This window comes from Hirundo rustica, chromosome 10 (assembly GCF_015227805.2).
Source record: "Hirundo rustica isolate bHirRus1 chromosome 10, bHirRus1.pri.v3, whole genome shotgun sequence".
Taxonomy (NCBI): domain Eukaryota; kingdom Metazoa; phylum Chordata; class Aves; order Passeriformes; family Hirundinidae; genus Hirundo; species Hirundo rustica.
This window is the reverse complement of record NC_053459.1, coordinates 13,126,285-13,148,841: the sequence shown is the minus strand read 5'-3', so window position 1 is coordinate 13,148,841 and position 22,557 is coordinate 13,126,285. Positions and strand designations below refer to the sequence as shown.

Below are 22,557 nucleotides of genomic sequence, written 5' to 3'. Positions count from 1 at the left end.
GAACTGATGTTTGCAGAGATGTGGTCTCCTGAATAGATGTTCTGATGGCATCTGCTATAATTCCTTGGCAACCCCAGGGAATGGTAAGCATGAGTTTTCTGAAAGAGTTCATAAGATGTTTCGCCAGTATTCCTGTGTTCGCTGTGCTTTAGAGGCAGGAAAACAGAAGCACAGGCAGCAGGGATGTCTAAAGTATCATAGGGAGCAAGGATTATGAATTTCTTAGACTTGATGAATTTTTATTTTGAGAAATTTGAATTTTTCCATTTGGAAAAATGGTTTTCCTCAAGTATTATAGTGGGGCTTGGGAAAACTAGGGTTGTTTTTTTTTTTTTTTTTTTAACTTTATAGAAAAAGTGTTGTTGGATGAAAATGTGGAGCTACTGTAAAACATCACTGGTCTTGTCACCACCCATGTATGTTTCAGGAGATTTTTTGCAAGTTCCATAGTCACATTTCATTTTCCGATAATCTCCACCAAGCTTCTCCTAAAACTCATCACATACATGGAAATAATGTGCCTTTGCAGTTTTTGAAACCTTGTTTAAGAGACTTTTAGTTAAAGGCTGTGCTTGTTTTGAGTTGGCAAAAATAAGGCCATATTGGGTTGGGGTTTTTCTGTTTAAAGAAAGCAGATTATCTAATCATCCTCAAACTTTAAAAGAAAAATGCTCTACATGGATTAATGGCCACATGTGGAAGACTTCTCATAAGCTGGAAATTTTTTCAACAAGGCCTGTGCCTTGAAAACAGGTGCCAGGGTTATAAAAGGAAACTGTTTTATAAAAGGAAACTTAGTTGCTTCACAGTTCCACTTTTCAATAATACACTTCCAGGAGCTTGTTCTTTGTTCCTATTTTGAGTTCTAAAAACATTTGCATATGAGTGTCAGTTAGCAGCTTCCTGACAAACATGCACAGAAGCTTTTTTTTTTCTCCTTCTGCATTTTTGTAAATATTTCCATGGTGATATTTAAATTCTCTCCATTATTATTCCTGTCATTCTTATGTTTACAAATAACTAGTAAACATTTTGAGGGGACTATGCTACACTCTCCTGGCACAGAATTTCTCCTTCTGCGGGTTCCCAGGATTGTTTACATACTTGATGGATAAAACCCCCACTGAAATGTAGGTGACATAGGCTCATAAGAGAATCTCTGCTTCATTTACACTGTAATTTTGTAGGAGACCATTAAGTCCTTTCCCATCCACAGTGAAGCTGACTTGTGACTAAAGTTACAAAATATGAAAAATTTAATATAAAAAGTAAGACATAAATGAAAACAAGAGCAATAAGCCAAACAAGAAGACTGGAAAATGTACTTCCCATATGCTAAGCCTTGCAGAAGGTATCTGAGTGGATTAAGACACTTCTAATTGCTCGACACTGGAAATCTCCAACTCAGCTTTATGGAAAAAAAAAAAAAAGAAAAGAAGATTTGGAAATTTTTATAACATTGAATTTATGCATTAATTAGGGTGTGAGCCATGTGGTGTAGTAGTTAAAGCCAAGGGCTTGGCTATAAGAAGATCAGGGTGTTCTAATTACGCAGTTTGGATAATTTTCCATTGTCGTTTAATTTATGTTTGATTTACTTGCACGTATGCAGTGGATGGCCTAAAATGTGAAAATCAGATTTAAACTTTGAGCTATATTTCCACATGCAAACTTTCTATGGAGAACTTGAGTAAATTTTGTTTGTATTTTTCATGATCCCATTTTGGGTGGGTTTAGCCCTCACCTACTCTGGTATTTCAATTATAATGGACACAATTGAGACTTCTGTCCTCAACCAAAGAGAGCTGATCTCTGTGTATATACAGAAAGAAATGTTCTTTCCTCTGATGGTTCTGAATTTCTGTTAAGATAAAGCATAAAGATTATTCTGATTTCTGTTGAAAGAAAAATTGATATTAGTGCGCACAGAATTGCGTCAATACTAACCCACTCCCTAAGGTCTTGAGCCTTGGTCACTTTTCACACGTTCTTTTTCAATGTGAGGCAGGAGTGGGGAAGATTTGTCTTTTCCTGTTTTGAGAGAACATCCTGTTTATGAAGACCCTTCTTCATGGAAATCAAAATTGATAATACATTCTGCTGTGAATCAGAGGAGAACTTTGCCTGAATTCACCTACACTTCAGTTTCCTTGTTCAGGATGTGCTGATGAACGCAGCAGGAGGTGTGAATCCAGGGCAGCCAGAAGACGAGGTGCAACCAGACCAGAGTAATTTAAAAGTGTAAGTACTGTGCTTGACTTCAAGAGTTGTGTAGGGATATTAATTACTATTATTATCATCAAATAATGCAGGTCAAATAACAGGTTGGAGAAGCAGTATGTCCACAGACACTCTGTACAGAGAGCCGCGGTTAGCTGCCTCCGAGAACACACAGTGCTGTTCCAATTAATTGAGAGAATAGCTAGATACTTCACAGGTTGGAGCAGCCAGATCATTCTAAAGCAGTGATTATCTTCCCTCCTACACAGAATGTTTAATTCAAACTTAATTGTATCCACATTTCCGTTTCTAATTAATCCAGATATAGAAATGCTATAGTAACCGAACAGCGTGTCCTTTGAGGAAATAAAGCATGGCACAATCCCGTGGCACCAGAGTAATCTGATTAAAGAGATGTTTATGAAACACAGGTCTTTATAAATTAACTAATTTCCCATATGCTTACTATTCTTGTGGTGCACTTCTAAGGAAGAGACGAGAAAATGTTTATCTTGCTTTTTTATGCTTTGGGATTTCCACTGTCTCTGGTTTGCCGTGAAATTTATGGAGGTGATGCAAAAGGTAGTCAGCCACTATGTAGCATACGCTTTTGCACAGGGCAAGGATGTAGTTCCTAATAGGAAATTTCCACCACTGGTGTCTGCTCGAGGATTAGATGCGCTGATTTTCGTATAGTTAACAAGGTGTACCTGTGTAATTTGTATCCTGCAGCTCTGAGAGGGCTCCCACAGATGGTCAGGATGACCTGTAAGAGACTGGGAATTAGTTTGTCACCTGTGATTTTGTTTTTACTGAGATAAAAGGCTGTGGCTGCTCCAAGGTGGTGCAAGGATCTCTACGGATCTGAACCACACCGAAACACAAAGAGTTATCAGAGTCCTGTATGTGGCTGACCTCCATTACTGGCATGTCAATTTTGTTGTTGCTAGACAGATATATAATCCTAAAAAATTCAAAACCTGGGCAAAACATATGGTTGAACTTGCTCTGAATATTAATTTTCATCTGAAAGAAAGCCTTCTGTAAAGAGCAAGTGGGATTACTTTGTTTGGCTCTGGCTTTTCATCTGGAAGTGCTGAATATGCACTTGTTTTGATGGACAGAAGTATGATTGATATTTTGGGAGCTGATTTGGAAGCTCTGGCAATGAAAGCCTACCAGTATTTTCCTAGGAGGGAAATGGAAAAGCTGAAATACTGATATGCATTATTAGTAACACAAATAGGAAACAAGCCACGGTTGGATCTTTAATATGGTGTCTGGGTTGGAGTTCATCTAGTGTTTAGGTTCTCATAGTGGAAGCTGAGTGTGCTGAGGAAACCTTGTTCATAAAGTTCTGAGGGATTATTTTGTTCTGAGGGATTATCTTTTATCACTTGATAAAAACCTAAGAAATAGATTTTGTTACGGTTTTTAGCAACCTCTGAGAAAAGAGCTTGTGTATCTCCTTTGAAAGCCTTAAGTCCTGCTGACATCCAGCTGGTGGCTGGATGAGAGAGACCAGCTACAGAGACTGGAAGATGAAATGGCATATCTGCAGGCAGACCTATGATAGGAGAACTGATAAATGCAGTGAGAAGTTTCACGTCATCCAGCAAAACATCTTTAAGGGAGAAAAAAAAAAATAAAGTGCTTAAGTACTTATTTAAATTTCTGACATCTGACATCCATGAAATTCTTCTTCTGGGGGAAAAATGCCTCTGAAAACTGGCCGGAGTTCTCAAAAACACACAAGCTGCAAAGCAGAGCTGTTTACTAAGAAGAGAGCACCACCTTGTGTTAGTAAGTCACTACACCTTGTAACACTGGACGTGGATGTTGTCATGTACAGATGAATTGGAGAATAAACACGTAATTTTGTTCTCGTGTAATGGTCTTGTGCTGTAGAAAACCAAGAAAGAAAAAGTTGGAAGTGCAGTGGTTAAGAGCTGGATATGTGGTGTGAGGGTCAGAGCGTACACTCAGCCCATGGCAGAGCTCTGGGCTTATTCTGAATGGAGATTCTTATACAGAATGGAGACTCTTATATGGAATTGCACTTGTGGGATCTGAAGCTCTTCAGGAAAACTTTTTCACTGAATTAAATAACATTATATGCAGTACCTTTTTTGAGAATTAACAAACTGAGTGCACATCTCTCATAAGTGTTAATGAGCAGGACTACTGTGCTACGAGACCACTGCTTGCTGCAGTAGTGAGATACAGAGATACAGAGCAGTATCTCCCAGGGTCTAAGTGCTTTGCCATGTCTGAACCAACCCAGACATAGAGAATTTATGTCAAATTCATCCCCAGGAATCAGGATGATTGTCTCTTCAGAAATGCAAATACTCATTTGAGATTATTTTACCATAAGTTTCTACTGGAGTTTTCTTTCCTTTTCTTTTTTCCCCCTTTGATTTCTGTTTCAGGTAGAATATGCTGGGAGAATCTCTTTCATAGATTGGCTGTTTGCAGTTAATATTTATTAACAGTCATATATTATGATTTGGGGCTTATGACAAGTAAAACTTGTAGATATTGGATTATATGTATTCTCATAAGGGTGAGATAGATTTTAGATGTTACTTAACATACAGATAAGTTTCAGGTTGTATAACTCAGAATTATAGTGTAGAAGGTTGTTTTGCATAAAAGGAAAGTTTCAAATATATCAGTAAATATGGGTTCTGTACTGAGTTCTGCAATCATCTTCAGTGATATTAAGAAAAATAAGTAGGAGGGAATTTTGTGGCACTGGAGCCAAAAACTAAGCAGATAGGAGCCACATTTAGTATCTTTTAAATACTCCTTAAAGATGGAGGATTTGGATGGAGCAACTTGATTGGTTACATAATAAACTCTGTAAGCATACAACCTGACTTTAATAATTCTAGTTTATTCCTTATTACAAAGAAAAATCTCTTATAATTATGTTTTATTGATTATTTGTTTGGTTGGTTTTGTGGTTGTTGTGTGGGTTTCTTGGTGTTTTTTTTGTTTGTTTGTTTGTTTGTTTGTTTGGGTTTTTTTGTGAAGCAAAATATTCTCATAGCCAAATTATCAGGGACAGTTGGCCTTTGGGTTTTTTTTGTTGTGTCTGTGCAATGATGAATATTTCAGTAACTTCATTCACAATTTACTATGTGGCCTTAATCCATAATATTCTCATTTTGTACAGATAGTCTTCACTTTTTTTAAGCCCTTTTACAGATGGTCTTGTGCTCTAATTAGAAGGTTTTTTCAGAGGAACTTAGCTCTTCCATCAGGGAAGTGAGCCTGAAGAAAAAGATTACCATATGATGGAGCTGGTGGAAAACAAAACAAACAAAATATCTCTGCATTTCTAAGTTTGAATACAAATGTTTGACTCTAAACTGAAATTGGCTTGTAAGCGGAAAAACCACAGAAAAATAGGACTTCAAAGAACTGGAAAAAAAAGCAAATATTTTAATCTCTTTGTATTAAAAACACCCCATTATCAATGAAACAAATATATGCGGTGCGAATGAAAACCACACAAACCTACTTCCAAGAATTATGCTAGGGCTGTAGATATTTAAGCTCTAACATACTTTTCAAATACTTTAAAAGAGCAGCTAAGCTTCAAAATTAATTGTTTGATCTCAGAAGCAGAGGCATGATCTCTAACATGGTGCCCAGCAGCGAGCGGTGCCTGCGCGTGGAGTCTGGAGCTGTGCGTGGTTACACAACTCTTGCTTTGAGTTTTGCCCTGAACCATACAAACTAACCACAGTGGTTGCCAATCTACATGTGTGTTCCCTGCTGTTCCCAGAATCCCAGCATGTGCTCCCAACATGTGTTCCCAGAATATCCCAGCTGTATGCTATCAGTTCTGCTCTGAATCCTTTGTAATACATCAGATACAGCCTGTTTTCCCACCATGGAGGCACGGTAGATTGATGTTTTTGGTGAAAAAAAAGTGGAGATTGATGCAGGTTTGAATGAGAATTCTTAGTTCTGGTGCCTGACTCAAAGCTACCATGGCTACATGTTTAAAAGTGCAGGAAATTTATGTGCTTTGTACTAAACATCCTCTCGGACAAGTGCATTTCAATTTCCTGATGCCTATTTTCAGAGAAGTAATTGAAGCAGGTAGAATTGAGTTAGTAACTCAATTTTAGGTGAAGGACTTCTGAAGAGCCATGTTGTAAGAAAACATTTCAATTCCAATATTGTAGAATCATTTCAGATCAAAATTAGTTGATTTCCATAGAAAGAGATATAATTTTACTTGTTTGCTTTGGTACTAGAGTACATTTAGTGCTCTAGAATTTGAATTTACTGATAAAGAAAGATGAGAAAATGGAAGAATAATCTTGATATATAGGGGGGATCTTTCTCATTTTCAAGAACGGTTCACAGGTTTACACTGAGTGGCATTAAAATCCCACCATAACTGTGTACTGTCTAAATGTTTGTTAGGATACTGAGATAGAATCCTGTTAGTAGGGAAACTAGAAGAGATGGATTCAAAAAAGTGATTAGCTTTGAATACTGTAAGAGAGCACTGTGTGAGTGTATATAGCAAAAAATTGCTGAACAAAGCTCTACTGCTTTGGATTTAAAATCCAAACCATAAAACCTTATCTTTATATATTTATGTACGTGCATTGAAATCAAAGTACTTTTTCTCCCAAGGAACAAAGTTGGTCTCTGTTTCCTGAAGTTTGTAATCAGCCATTCTTTCCAGTATGAGGAATGTGAATAGCATATATAGAAAACAAACTTTTCCAATTAGAGCATTTGAATAGTTATTGAAGGGCAAAAAAAAAAAAGGGGTTTTGTTAGATAAACCTGTCTCGAGGTTCCTTGGTAAAAGGCTTCTCAGGTCTGAGATGATCAGGGTCTGAATGAGTGTGTAGCAAAGGTGGCCACGGTATTTCTGTGTCATAGAGGAGAGAGGGATGTTCACAGGAGGAAGGAGCATTGAGTGTGCTGACCTGCAGCCTCCCTGGGGATTGCCTCCTCTGACATTACATCCTCTCACCTCCCACCCTGCTTTGCTGTGGTGGAACATCTGTTTCTTCAGCAAAAAGCACTGTGAAGACCCAGCATGGAGATATAAAATGTGTTAAGAAAAAAAAAAAAAAGCAAAATTTAAGGGGAGAAAATCTTCTAATGCAACTCTGTGTAGAACACCTTCCAGTACTCAATTTTGCCAAAAGTAAACCAGGTAAAGAAAGTAAATGATGGGTAAGGCCTTCCTTGTATAGAATTTAGTATCTGCTCTTCCTTGTAGAGACTTGCAAAACGGAACAGGAGACATGGAGCTGCTTCCCAGGGGTAGCTGCTGCCTTTTCACTGTTGTCCCAGCATGTGTTCATGATATAGCACAGTTAGGAAGATATCTGGAATTTCTGGGGTTTCTTTCTAATCAAAGCTGTGCACAGAGCTTAGTGAGCAAAGAGGAGGAAAATTACATTGTCTGGTGAACAATAGAACACTTGGAAGTGTATCCCCCGGGAAAGCTCGTGCTGACAGAGCACCTCGCCTGGGCTGCTGCCACAGCTTGGTGCACCTGGCATGTGGAGCTGAGGCTGGATCCCCCACGACACTGCTCCATGGAAGGAAGGAGGAGCTGCTCCTGGTGTCCCCAGGCTGCAGGGCACAGGAGAACTCAGCCTGCTCTCCCCTGGTCCCTTTGCCACAGATCCCTGCAGGGAGGGAGTTGCTGTGCCCCTCAGTGGCTCCTCCAGGGCTGCTCAGGGGGCTGTGACTGCAGCATGTTTGGTCTTTCCATCCTTTATCCTATGCCCATGTGTACATTTTTGAATAAAGCAGTTTAATTTTGTGCTCCTTGTGCCTTTACTGCAGTCACTGCCCTGGCACTCATCTCTCTCAACTCTCTAAGTTTGCATTAAGGGGGTTCCCTTTATGGCAGGGTTTCAGTTCCACGGGTCAGTCATTCCATGGGTTTTATCTAACTGGCTCCTTCCCAGAAGGATGATCTTTCCCATTTTAGCAGTATTTGTTTCCCTACCTGTCGTTGCTTCGCAGCACGGATGCTTCATTTTAACTGCAGTTGGTGCAGCAGAGCCCACGGTGAGCATCCACCGGGTAGGGAACAGCAGTAAATCCACAATTCTGAGTTTATGTCAAACAAGCACTGCATAGATCTTTCAGGGCTACCTAGTTCAGTTTGCCCTGCTAAACAAAGATCTCTTTTGAATCTCCCAGCTACTCAGAATTTCCAACTTGCTTTCAGAATTCTTTCTCCCTGTTTCTGTCTACTATTTTCTTTGGTCTTCTCTGCCTTTAACTTCCAGCCCTGGATCGATCCTGGCCTCATATTGTGCCCCAGAAATCAGAACTGTAGTGGATCTTTATTTTTTTCCACCAAGGCACAACAGATCCAGTTTTTATGACTTAAAGTGGATTTTAACTTCTGAAAGTTGCTGGAGTAAACAGCACCTGCTGCATTTTATGATAAAGGTGATTGGGATCCTTTTCTGTCTTGCCCACCATAGCATTTCAAAAACCAAAACCTGTTAGGTGTGGAAAAAGTGAGTGTTTGAGTGTTACTCTGTACTCCAACAGTTCAACACAAAAGCAGTTTATTAATGCTATTTACAGTGTTCAAAACCTTCCTGTGTTTTAGGCTCTTGCCCTGCCCTGCTTAACACTGCAACAGTTAAACATCTCAATGACCACTGTATCCTTTACCTTTGTAAAAATGAGTGTTTACCTGTAAAAGTGTATCTCTATTTGGCTGTTTACTTGCCTGAAAGGTGTAAATTAATCCTTAAGCATTTTCCTGCTGTTCCTGTTCAAAATTTTGTGATGAATCTGTTTTTATTCACTGCTTGCCTTCATAGGTTATGCACATTTTTGTATGACTTCAAGAGACACATGAGAAACAATAATTTGGAAATTCATTACAATGCCAGGGTTTATACGCTCTCATTAAGCATTAATTGGTAGTTGATGGCTATTGCTATTTTTAACACCATTAGTTCATAGCAATGTAATTAGTGATGCTAAGTACAGGATCCACATTAATAGCATTACTAATTGTAAATCTGGAGATAGAAACACAAGATGACTGGTTAATTTCTAGGCAATATCTCATGATAATTGGTTATAGGACATTTGTGCTGAAGTAGAAAGGTAAATAATTTAAAATCTTTTCTTATAGTTTGCGCTGTACTTTGCAATACTAATACAGTCTATGTTGCCCACATTTTAGTCTTTTGAAATACAATGCCATTAGCACCTCACAGCTTCTGCAGTTATTAATTTCCATGCTTCTTAACTCTTCTATGTATACTAGCAACTGTGAATTTAAAAAGGAGCAGAAGCAATAAACCAACAATTTTATGAACATTTTCCTGAAGAAGCTTCATTTTAACAAAGCAGTGTTGTGCACGCAGAAAAGAGAGATTTTAAATAGTTTTTTAACTATATAATATTTAGAGGGAAGATGCTTACCAACGTTGTCCTTTTTTTGTTTTGTTTTTGTAAATGAGATTCATATTAGTCAAGAAAAAAATCAGGCCTTGTTCTGGATATTAATAATACAGTGGTTGCAATATTTAAATTCTACTGATCTAGGGTTTAAGCAATTTTTGTTCTGGCAACTATGCGATAGGTCTTTAGAGGTAAAAGTTCTTGTGTGCAGATACCCAAGCTGCTTCGTTGCTTCTCAGTGTCTCTGTACAGGCTCTCACGGAGCCCATATCCACAGTGTAACTGGGTGCCTCCTAAATATTAAAAAATAAGTAACAAATCAGCGTGATCTTTTCAGCTCCCAGCAAGTAGGAGTACACGTCTTGATTAGATCCTGAGTTATATAAATAGTATAAGAACTGATATTAGAGAGGGAATGGATGTGTGTGAAAGCGAGGCTGAAAAAATTAATGATGCATCTTTACAGCCTTACTGAGACCTCATTGATTTCCATGGAAACCTTTTCATTGACTTCAGTGGGTCTCTTTAGTCTGATGCTAGAAAGGGTGGCTGACAGATAGCGAGGTGCAGGCTCTGGTCTCGGTTCCATTGTGCTCCCAGCACTGCCTGCTGCTCAGCGAGGCTTTGCTTTCAGCGGGCTTTAACTGCTTCCTGATTGAGGGAGGCTTTAATTTGGAGCCATTTTCTGTGGTGAGGAAATGCTGATAGATGCTTCCTAAACCACTGCCTTGAAGGTGGTGCTACTGCTGTAAGTACAGACGTGCTATAGGTAAACCAAGCAATTGAAAAATCGGGGAAAAGGTTAAGCTGTCAAGCTCTATCCAAGCAGTCTTTCCCAGAGGTATCTTTGCCCCTTCTGAGAGCATAGTGAAAACCAAGGAGAAAGATATAAGACCAACCTCTGGAGTCTGATTCATTCCCTCAGCTGAAAAAATTTGGTTTTCTGTGAATGGCAGAAATATTCTGTATTTCTGAATTTGTTTCGTACCTTTCACCCACCATCTTGTCTCACCTGATTTGGCAACTTACATAATGAAGTTCCGAGGAAAGGAGAGAAGCCATTTCATGGTGATTTAGCAGCAGAATTTCTGTCTGTAGGCATCAGAAAAATTGTTTGCTTTCTCTGAGCAGCATTATTTTCTGGAGAGAAAATTTTGAAAATACGAATTGTAAAGTAAAGTTCTTTTGTAAGCAGAGACGGTAGAAAATACTTCATTAGAGTTCCTGCTGCAGATGTGAATGGCATTGGAACTCTGGAAATCACAGTTGTTCTCGCTGTCACTTTTCTTACTTTATCTGTTTGTTTGGTGCGATCCGTTTAACGAGTGACTGTTACTGGTGTCACCTGTCAGGAATTATGGAAATAAATAACACTTCCCCTGTTGGATTTTTTTCCTGAAATCCTTGTCTGATAGCCAACTTAGTGCAAGAAAGTTCTTTTTTTCCTCATTGAAAATGTTCTACACTTGTATTCTGAGAGCCACCTATTTTCCTTTATCCACATACTTAAATATATTGCTTTATAATTCCTTTCAGGCTGCAAAGCCTACAGGTACTGGAAGGAGAGCTGGCTTCCCTTACTGATAATATCAGGATTGTCAGCCTTGTTTTCACTATGGTGACAGCAATCCCTGATGACTTTCAGACCTAGACAGAATTAGCAGAAAATATTCATTTCTCTGTAAAATGGAGGTTTGAGTCTGGATAATGCACAGACAGGAGCAAAAACCATCAGTGCCATTGCCACGATTCTTAATTGGTCTGAACTGTTTTTCTCTGGCAGCCAGGCACTGAGGCACTTGGGAGCTGGGAAGGCTCCACAACCTCATCCCATCGTGCCTGGGAGGGGTTTTATGTCCTGAGTGTGGCAGTTCCATTCAGCTGTGTGGGACTGCAGCAGACTTCTCTCGGACTCACCTGGGTTCTAACATCTCTAGACAACAACATCCGAACTGATATGCATAGAAAATTGTGTAATACATTTTTGCTTATCTCACTTTCAGTTATTGACCGTGATTGACTGGGAAACTTTGCTTTGTAGACTACAGCATAAATGGCTATTCTTTGTGTAATATAGGTCCTGTTTATTTTTTTTTCTTTTTTTTTTTTTTTTAGTACGAAAGAAGGATCAGAATGGAAAGTAATCTTTTTTCCATTATTTAAAAAAACAATTTGACAAACATACTAGTGAAGTTTCTTTTTCTGCTCCTTTTTTTTTTTCTTTTGTCTTTTTCCATGTTTTGTTTTGCTGGTTTTCTTAGAAGAGGAGAGCAGTCAACTGAAAGTGATGAGTTTTATTGGGTTCCAGTAAATGACTATTTGGAAAAGCAAAATTGTACCTTATGAGTTTAATGTGTTTCTGAAAGGGGGAGTTTAGATTGAACTCCTCCTTCCCTGCCACATCCCATGGGAAGGTTTGTGCTAGTGCTTGGGTTTGTATGTGAAAGAGAGTTATGGTGCAGCAGGGAGGCAGGAGAGTTTCTGCAGAAATCAGGTGACAGTGGAGGTCTCTGCTCACAGCTGCTGAGCCAAGGAAGTTCACCAGGCCTTGCTGAGCTCCTGGGTGTAGTAAATACTGATGTGGCCGGCTATAAACATTAATGCACACAGCTGCGTGTGTTTAAACTGATCGTTTTCTCAATAGGTATATTAGACACACATTCAACCAATGTTTCTGACTGAAAGGCAGATTTCCTTAAGCTGAATCATAAGTTGTATGATTATTCTAGTCTTTTCTTCCTAGGGAATATCTGCACTCTGCAAAGATTAATTGGCTTATGAGATTTCTTTTTGAGGAAAATCAAAGTTGATGCAAGATCCCTCTTATTCTTAGTTATCGTCTTCCAATTAAACAGGTGCATTCAAACACATTCCATGTTTTTGAGGCAGGCAGGGAAACCACCTGATTCGAGGCAGATCAGTGTAGAAAGCAGAGTAATTGTATTTCCTCAGGAAATTCTGCAGGTTTCAAATTAATCCGATTTCTTCCAAAAGCCAAAAGCTCCGGCCCGTGCCCACGGGGCCGGCGGGCGCTGCCCGGCACGGCCGGCAGGTGGCGCTGCAAGGCCGCAGTTGGGAGCGCGGCGATCCCGATCCCGATTCCATCGCGATCCGGATCCCGATCTGATCCAATCCGCGTCCCGATCCGGATCCCGATCTGATCCAATCCGCGTCCCGATCCGGATCCCGATCTGATCCAATCCGCGCCCCGATCGAGATACCGATCTGATCCAATCCGCGTCCCGATCCCGATCTGATCCAATCTGCGCCCCGATCCTGATCCCGATCTGATCCAATCTGCGTCCCGATCTGGATCCCGATCTGATCCAATCTGTGCCCCGATCCTGATCCCGATCTGATCCAATCTGCGTCCCAATCCCGATCTGATCCAATCCGCGTCCCGATCCACATCCCGATCTGATCCAATCCGCGTCCCGATCCGGATCCCGATCTGATCCAATCCGCGTCCCGATCCGGATCCTGATCTGATCCAATCCGCGTCTCGATCCGGATCTCGATCTGATCCAATCCGCATCCCTATCCCGATCTGATCCAATCCGCGTCCTGATCCAGATCCCGATCTGATCCAATCCGCATCCCGATCCCAATCTGATCCAATCCGCGTCCCGATCCAGATCCCAATCTGATCCAATCTGCGTCCCGATCCAGATCTGATCCAATCCGCGTCCCAATCCAGATCCCGATCTGATCCAATCTGCATCCTGATCCAGATCTCGATTGTGGTCCCGATCTCTTGTCCGAGGTCCCGCAGGCGGGCAGAGCGTGGCTCTCTGGGCTGTGACATCGCGGGTCGCTTTCCTGCTCGGTCCCTCGCCTCTTTAGGCTCCGTAGCCCCCTTCATTCCCGGCCGCGGAGGCGGCTGTCCAGATGTATGGATGGATGGATGGATGGATGGATGGATGGATGGATGGATGGAGTGGCTGCTGAGGGCTCTGGCTGTGCCGTGGCCGGTGTCTGAGGAGAGCCAGCGGCAGTGCCTTGCACTGGCCCTCCCGGCCCTGCTACCCAATCAAGTGGTCACTGTGGTCCTGGGGTATATTCCAAGGAAAATTAGGGTGAGGTGTATCCCTACGTATGCAGTCTTTAAACACTTAACATTGTATAAATTTCCTCTGTGGGGAAGATAGCTACCTTGAACCTGGCTCATCTAGGTAACCCAGGCATTGTGTTAAATCACTCTGGAAATGCCTTATTCCTCTTCAGAAGGAGCTGGAACAACTTGGAGTGGGCAAGTGAACAGCTCTAATTCATAATGTCCCGCAGCTGAAGCCAAGCTTGGCCCAGGCTGTAAGGTCTGTGGGCAGGGGCTCCTGCTTTGGTATCTGCACCATTTCCTGCAGGACCCTGATCCATGGCCAGGCTTACAAAATACTGTCAGGCTGCAAACAGCAGTTCGCTGACTTGGTGACACGTTTCCCAGTACACTGGCACGAGTTTCTGCATTTTCATGTTTCCATGTTACAAACCAATCTACAGAGCTTTTGGTTTCTCATGGCACTTGTAGTCTGATCCTAGTTCTTCAAGTCCTTTGCCATGGGATTTTGTGTTATTCAAACTTTTAGTACAGATTCCTAAATGAACTCCATTGCCTGATACTTATGAAGTCTCTTGGATATTCTGATGATGAATAACAAAGTTGTAAAATGTTCTTTTTAAAATTATTGTTGTTACTAATGTCCTTACAAGGTATTATCTTAATGAACAATTATCATTATTTTGTGATGCTTGTGCATTCTATGCATTTGTTTTGTGTGCCGAAAGTTAAAATAAATGTTTAATTACGAATGACAGCCCTTTAGCAATGTTTTCTATTTCTGACCTTTATGCCATTTCTGCTGAAGTAATTTTTGAATCTTAAAACAAAGATACCAACTTGATTCATACTCAAGTAGAGGTTACTGTGAAATATTCTAGAAACCTGAATTGAAGGCTAATCCTTTGAGGAAATCTGGCTTAGTTTAAAAAAAACCCCAAAACTGAAAGCCCTCCTAACCCACAGCAGGTATTTTTTGGGGAGTAGGTTGTGATGGGATTTTTTTTTTTCTCTGTGTTTTTTTTGGGATGCACTATGGTACCTTCTAAATGGTATTGCCTTAGAAGCTTCTCTATAGACAATATTGTAACAGGAGTAAAAGATACATGTGCAGTAGTTATTGCCATCTAGTGTTCCCATACCTTTATGGCATCAAACACAGTCACGTTATGGGAACAGATTTGCTACTTCCATCCACTTTTAATTTAGCTTTAGCAATGCTGATAGGATGCTTGTATTTATTTGAAATAGAAAAATTCATTTAAACTGAACTTTACTACATATTTTTCAGTGAGTGACTCTTAGTGAAACAGTAATTTCAGACAAAAAGTTATAAGCAGTTCATATGAGTATATCCTAATGCAAGATAATGTGGGCAAGGATGATAGATGAACAAGTTATATGTTTGAGAACTTAATCTGAAAATATATTACGGAAAATATATGTGAGAAGTACTGATGCTTATCAAAATAAATATTCCATGAGTGAATTAGTGAATTCTCTTAAGAGCTCCCAGGAGGGCTCTGCCATTAAATCAACTTTGAGAAGTCCAGTGGGACTGAGTGGTGAATATTTTGGTGTATAGGAAAGAACTGTAAACAAGTTAATGAAGGACTTTTTCAGTCCCTAGTTTCAGGAAGTATGTTTATGCATAAGCATATGTGTTTTAATTATGGTGTTACTGTAAGATGCTATTTATATTTCAGTAGCACTTAGCAGTCCCAGTGAGGACTTGAGCTCTGGAGCGTGGGGTGCGAGGTGGGAGTCAGGAGGCTGAGGGTGTTGCTGATGAATCTCAGTTCTTGTTTGAGCTGTCACCTGTTGCTTCTAGAGCAGGAGGGGGAAGAACATGAACGTGTTTTCTTGTTACTGATGTAGACTGAGGTAGAAAGCTATGCAATGTTTTTTTCTATGACAAGAGAAGCTTGTGTTCGGGAACCCAAACTAATCTCCTGGATCCAAGTCTTAAACCAAATGCGAAAGTCATTGCAGACCCTTCTTAATTTTAACTATTGTGTCAGACCCAAACAATCATGCAAATCTCAGTACTGCCTCAAAGATGTTTTAGTGAGTTGCATGTTCACTGACAAATTGAATTTGGGGAGTCCTGCCTATAGCACTATGTCTTAAATTATTCACAGTTCTTGAAGTCTTTATCTTTAAAGCCTGCCTTGCGGTATAGTCTCCATGTGGCTCAATTCACAGCTCTACCTGAACAGCTGTTAATGAGACCTGGGGTAATACTAGATGTATATAGAGCAACATTTATGCTAAAAATGGCCATAGGGGAGATAACTTCTGTGGCTACATTAATGATCTTACATACCTCCTCTTTTCCTTATCAATCTGTTTATTTCTGTTTAGGTTTTTGTTGTATTTTATTATAATATTAATTTTTTTTTTTTCAAAACAGCTTAGTTGGTGTGTAGGTAATAAAACAAGAACTTATTTTGTTGGAACTCCCGAGGTTTTTTTAAGGAATGTTGTTTTCTCCCACTTGGAATCTTTCTGTGATGGCCTTTTCTTATACTTTTGCACCTTCTCTTTCCCTTTGTTTTCCTCATCTTTAATTTTAATGTTTTTTCCTCTGCAAGAATCACTTTCTTTTTGTTGACTGGTATCTGTCCTAGTAGGAGTACCCCTGAGAGTTAGCTCTGCTTTTGTGGGATTTTTGGTCATAGTTTGTTGATTTTGGGGCCGTCAGTTCCTATAGATAAGAATGGCTTATAGCCCAGTTTGAAGAAGCAGCTCTTCCTGCCCTGAAGCTCAGGACAGTCAGTGTCCAGCTGCTTGTTCACATTGTGTCTGTGTGTCTGTTTGCGGCTCTCATTGATAAATTTTCCCGTCACAGATCCAGTGGACTGCCAGACACAAAAATGAGACCTGCACAGCATACCTGTAAGTGTTCCTTCCCTTGCGAAGAGAGCTTGGAGATACAAACACAAGGGCAGCTGGGGCTTGCAGCCTGCAAGTGGGCTGTGCTTGTACACTGTGGACGCCAGCAGCTGGAGGCACGGTTTTCCTGAAGCAGTCAATGGACATAGGAAGGTGGCAGACACATCAGCTCCAGCCCCAGCTTCCCCGGCCTGATCCGCTTAGGTTCACTGTTATTACCCATCCTTCCTTCTGAGCCCTTCGCCACCATGGCCATGGATGTTTTCAGCTTTGTTTATTCTATCCCACAAGTCTTGTGCCAGCCCTCTCCAACGAGAGCTGGTCTGTGATGACGTCAGTGTGAGACAATGTCGTGAATTCGTAGTTTCTGACAGCGTTATGACCTGCCAAAGGAGGCTACTTGTGTGACCCTAACAATAGGGCCTGGACTGAGTCACCCTAGGAAAATCTGAAATCCTTGTGCTGTGCTGCAGGTCAAGTTTTAACTTTTCTGAGGATTTTTTTACCTCTTCGGAGCACTAAGATGTATTCACCCAGAGCAGGATTGTTCAGGATGGAGACAGGCTCTTGTCTTATTTTGATGCATCACAGCTACTTCTTTGGGTTCTTTTTTCTGTAAGCCTGATTGTAGGCATGTAGTAAAAACAGGTCCTTTTTGCCACACCTAATGAAACAAGCACATTTCTTGTGCTTTGTGGTATAGGTTGGTGAAATTATAGTCTTAAAAATGACAAGCTCTTGACACATCTCCATTAATAGAAGGCTCGATTCTATACCCCTCTTGCATAAAGAAACACCAGTTGCTCTCTTACAAATAATGAACGTGGATTTCCAATACCGCTTTTGAGGTAGGCCATAAGCTAAACTGAGAGGAAAAAAAATGTGCTTTGTTCCATCTCTTCTGAATTCCTACTCAAGCACATCCTGCTCAGGCATCCTTAGTCAAGTGCTTTAGCATCCCCTGTGCAATTCTACTTGATATCCTAATTTCTGAAGTTCCATAGCTGTGATAATATGTTGAAACATTTCCAAGAGTATTGTAGGTACTGGGCTATGTCAGCATTCTCAGCCTCTTGCAAAAGTTGCAAGTGATTTGGGCTGAACAGATCCTTTAGAGGAGATGAGGAGAGTGCATGTTGATAGTATGCTGTCAATAAGAGCAGCTACCAAAAAAATTAACTCATCCTGCCCTTAGTCAATTTATAGCAATTTCTATTTATGCAAATCTCAGCTTTGTTCATACTGCAACCAATGGGAAAAAAGGTCCAAACACCAAAACCCAAAGCAAAACCACAGTGAGAAATATACCAGTATTGTAAAGGACTGTATTTTTGTCAACAATAAGAAGCATTAGTTTCTGTTTGAAGAATTATTTTTCCTCTCAAGGGTTTATTCTGCAGTGCTCAGCAGTTTCTCAGGCTGTTGATTTCAGAGAGTTAAGGGCACTTATGCTGCCCCAAAGTTAATAGAATAATTAACAGAATAAATTAATTTGGAGGCAAATCTATACTTGTCTACTAAGCATCATATACCAATTCACATGGCATGAAACACTCTGGTTTGAGTTACCTTCTTATTTTTTGTAAGATCAGGTGTGCAGGCATACAAATATTTATTTAAGAAATAGGCTTTTAAAAATAATAATATAAAACTAGATATTTAAGCCATCATTACTAGATAGTTGCAACTTCTCAAGTGAGACATAAACTGCCCATTTTGTGTACATTTGCCTGCACAAATTTTGTTAAGATGGGAATAAATTCCTTCGTGTATACACCAGTGTCTTCTGTTTTCCTGCAGCAAGTACTTTCTTTGATTGATGTACTTGGAAGCAATCCTTATCCTCATTCATTTTAATTGAGAGTAATGAATTTAGAGCTTTTATATGAACAGATTGGCTTCATTCCATTTCTAAACTTTCCTCACCTTTGCTAGGAACACAGCCTGCTCAAGGCTGCATTGGAAGAGGTTCAGAGCTTAGTGCAGCATTCCTGGAGAGGACAGTATCCCGTGAGGAGTAGCCATCTGTTTATAGACAGGCTGATATTTCCTAACAGCTATGATTTTTGTAGGCTGGTTCTTCCTCCCCACCACTACCACTGAGGAATTGCTAATCAGGAAATAAACTTCTTCCCTTCTCGGATTTGCACAATATTGAGCACAGTGTCCACAACAGTGGTTCGAGTTGCTTTGCATTCAGCGTGCTAACGGCACTTGGGAAAAACTTTAGACTAGAAGAAAAACTTGTCTTCCTGCTGGTTATGTCCTTTAAAGTGGATGCTTTTGGCATGAAAGAGAACTGCTAGACTGTGGTCAATTACAAATGCGGAAACATTGAAATTGTCTAAGGTTAGAAATATTTTAATTTCACATTTCCCTGTGTTCACTCAAATTTTTTATTTGCAAGAGCCTTATAAATAAGGGATGCATTTTTCCTGCTCCTTTTCAATTTTGAAAGTTACTCAAAACTGAACACCACACTCCCAGGCATTTATCTTTCTGTTATATGGAAACTTTTCACTTTGGTGTACACCTGCCATGGGAGAAGTCCCACTGCCATTTTATATTCGCAAGCCATGTGGCTGTTTGCACAGTGATGATGTAATGGCCTTGTACCTATGGAGACTGTGAGGCAGCATAGGGATAAACTGGCAAGCACTGGCAGTACTGTGCTTGCAAGGAGCTGCCAAGCTGTTCCTGTCTTAGTGATCTTCAACAAGAGAATGGCTCCTTTTTGTCACACTTCACCAGGTGTAAAGTAATCAGTAAAGTTATTGGCATCAGTCTAAGCAATTGGTGTGGCTGTGATGATTCATCCCAAATGAAGGTCACTTTGTTTCTGAAATGTGTAAAAATAAGGTGCTGAGTAATAGTCCCCTCTGCTATAAAAATTGTTTTTGTCTGAAATTCGTTGTCTGGAAAGGGGGGCATGGGGAATTGTGTTGGTTGCAGTGCCATGGACTTGTAGAAGACATACTGTGGTATGGAGTGTGCCTTCAGGGCAAATGCCTCTGCTTGGTCCTGTTTCAGCAAGGGTCTTGGTTGATTTGGGGAGGCTTTTGTGTTTGTCCTTAAGAGAAATGTAGTGACTGTGCCTAATCACAGGTATTTGGAATGGTTTCCTGCGTGCTCCTACACTGCACCTCTAGCAGAGGTCTGGGCTATGTGCCAATCATCTCTCCAGCACGGTGAGAAAAACTGGGATCCAGCCTTCCCTCCTGGAGCTGGATCAGAACTGCCATGCTATCAGTACTAATGAATTGTTTTGTCAGCAAGGTATCAGGAGTGTCTCAGAGAATGTAGAAGAAGCACCTTTTTTGAGTAGGAAGGTAGAAAGTGTTGCTTTTCTGATCATAACAGCACCTAAATGCAGGGTGAAGGCCAGCAGCTGTGATAAGGCTGAATTGTTTACTCAGTCCCAGAAACAGCATTGTCAGACCATTTATAACTATCCTTTAAAAACTGGACAGTCCTTTGAGTCTTCATCAGTAGTCCTACTATCATTACCGTTATTAATTCACATGTGGTTTCCTCATACACAGGACCACCCAAACAAAAAGGTTCCTGGCATTACTTCTTTAAATTCCTAGATTGCGTGGAAGGCAGAAGAGAGTTTTCTTCCATCCTGCAGTATGTTCTGCAGGCTGCTGGTTTTCATACTTAAATTCACAGTTAACTGTAGGGCTGATGGTCTCCTTTGCCTCTGCGGGGGAAGGGAGATGTTTTGTCGCTGAGGCACAATACCTCCCATGCTTACTCTTGGGTTCCTGCCGCTTAAGCACACACCCCATGTTCCTGGCTCTGCCTTAAGGTGCAATCCATCTCCAAATTAGTAGGAAAAAAAACCCCTGAAGTTGAGTGAAGTACAATCAAGCCTCTTGGAAATTAGTTAAACACTTAGAAGGGTGTATTTAAAAGCAAACTTTCTGCAATCAACAAAGTACATCTTTCATCATGTGCTCCTGGTTAGAGACTTCCTTTCCTCTTGATGGCCATTTAGCTTTTTTTCTGGGCAAGCTATCTCACATGAATTTCCCTCCTGTTAGTCTGTGCTTCAGCTGTGCTTTGATTTTGTTTACCCTGTCAAGGCTTACTGGCTTTTGTACATAGCTGCCATTCAGCTATTTCAGGTTTTGCAAATGCATATATGCAATGTTACATGCAATGTACAAATACATTCTTCAAAGAAGATGTCAAAACAAGTTTCAGCTCGTTTTCAGCAGTATCTAATTATAGATACATAATTAATGAGTCTGACATTTATCTTTCTTAACACAAAAGACCATACTTACAAATAAAAGCCTTTCCAACAGTAGATGTAATAGCTGGAGCATTAGTTGAGGAGAAATGAGAATTTAGAGCATGGTATATTTTGAGTAAATAGAAGTATTTCTTAGCAAATAAAATAGAGGCTGTTACTGTGGTTGCTTACAACTGTTACACTTTGATACTATAGAAGGAATTTCTGATACCCAGTTACTAAAAATAAATGGTAAATCTGTAGAAAGGATAAAAATTTCATTAATGTAAAGGGATCTTTCTCAGAAAGCATCTAGGTACTATGTCTGTAGCTGTTTTAGATGAAAGAGGTGGTATTTTCTTTCTTGTTTACTCAGTGAATTTGACATTAGGTATAGACAGAGTCAGTCTTTTTGTTGGTGTTGAAGAGTATCCATTTATACATTCCTTTATAACATTTCACATACTCAAAGCAACATATTAATCTAGTTATTAATAAGGCTAACGGTATAGGGCAAACTTTATTGGCCATTTGCATGAAAGAAAGGCCATATTGTGTTGCCACTGTGCTTCACCTACTTCAAGAGGTGAGTACTATTTCCCATATTTCTTACAGTGTAAAGCAGTTTCATTTGGGACAGTAGGATTCTCCAAAGTCTTTCAAGTGTATTTCTGGATATGATTTTGACTTTCTTCCGTGGGAAATTAGTCACAAGTAAACCACAGTCAGCCTTTTGTCTTATAGCAGTACCTAGTCTGTGATTAGACAAATAGAGATATTTTGTGATTTACAAAAAGGATTAATCATTATGTCTGTGGAGCCTTATGTTTTCTATACGTGTTTCTTCTCTTAAATACAAGCTGGTACACACAAAGTGCCAGTAACACAACATATTTCTTTATTATTATTATTCTATGAAGAAGAAAGGCAATAATGAACTGAGCAATATTTCAGTGGCTTAAGCTTTGAAACCACTTCGGTGAATTGGATGGGAGCTGAGGAGAGAGGTGAGTTCATATTTTTCTCTGCTATTGTCTAGGCAAGGACACTTTCCCTAATTGGAATGGTCTCAGCTTATGAGGCAATGGATATATCTTAATGCTTTTACTTACAGAAACCTAATTGTTCGTCCTTATTCCTTAGTAATACTTGAGTGAGTCATAGCAAAAGCAGATGGTGAACATTATTTGTCCTTTTACAGTGACAGTGTGAAAGTTCTAGGTTCTCTATTCCATACTTGGTAAATATAAATTAGTTTTTTAAATTGTTCTTCACATCCAAACATAGAAATAAATAAGCGTATTTTCTTTTTGCATGTTGGAATGACAATATATGTTTGGGTTAGAGTTAGAGACTTTGGTTATATAAATCTGTGACTCACATTTGCAAGTTTTCTGTAGTTTATAATAATGGACATTTAAATCCAGCTGTTTATAAAATAATACTCTTGAGGATTTCCTTCTGTGAAGGTGGAGGGAGGAATGACTCAGCATCCAGAAGAAAATACCTGTTCTGCACAGCATGTATGATGACAGTGTTTATGTGAGATACCCCTTGCTGAAGTGATATAGAAATTTATTCAGCTAGCATTTTTTCCTCATTGTGTGTGTGTTTGCATGTTCCAGGTATTTGGGCCTGAAGCTGTTTAAACAACATGCAAATTGGACTGTTATATTGAAATGGTATGAAAAGTCCTGAGCATGCCTGAGGGCCCATT

General features: G+C 40.0%; 1 long non-coding RNA gene across 9 annotated transcripts in view; it reads left to right on the top strand.

Annotated features, from left to right (window-relative positions):
* Positions 1-22,557, top strand: part of LOC120757144 (uncharacterized) — a 150,368-nt gene that overhangs the window by 67,451 nt on the left and 60,360 nt on the right. For 5 of the 9 annotated variants that reach the window (XR_009208191.1, XR_009208197.1, XR_009208195.1 and 2 more), the window contains exon 2: positions 2,146-2,241. The exons of 1 other annotated variant lie outside the window; for it this stretch is intronic. This is a non-coding gene — a long non-coding RNA (uncharacterized LOC120757144). Of the gene's footprint in view, positions 1-2,145; positions 2,242-16,556; positions 16,604-22,557 lie in introns of all 9 variants that reach the window. 3 more of the 9 variants (XR_005702378.2, XR_009208193.1, XR_009208194.1) reach the window with 3 other exon arrangements.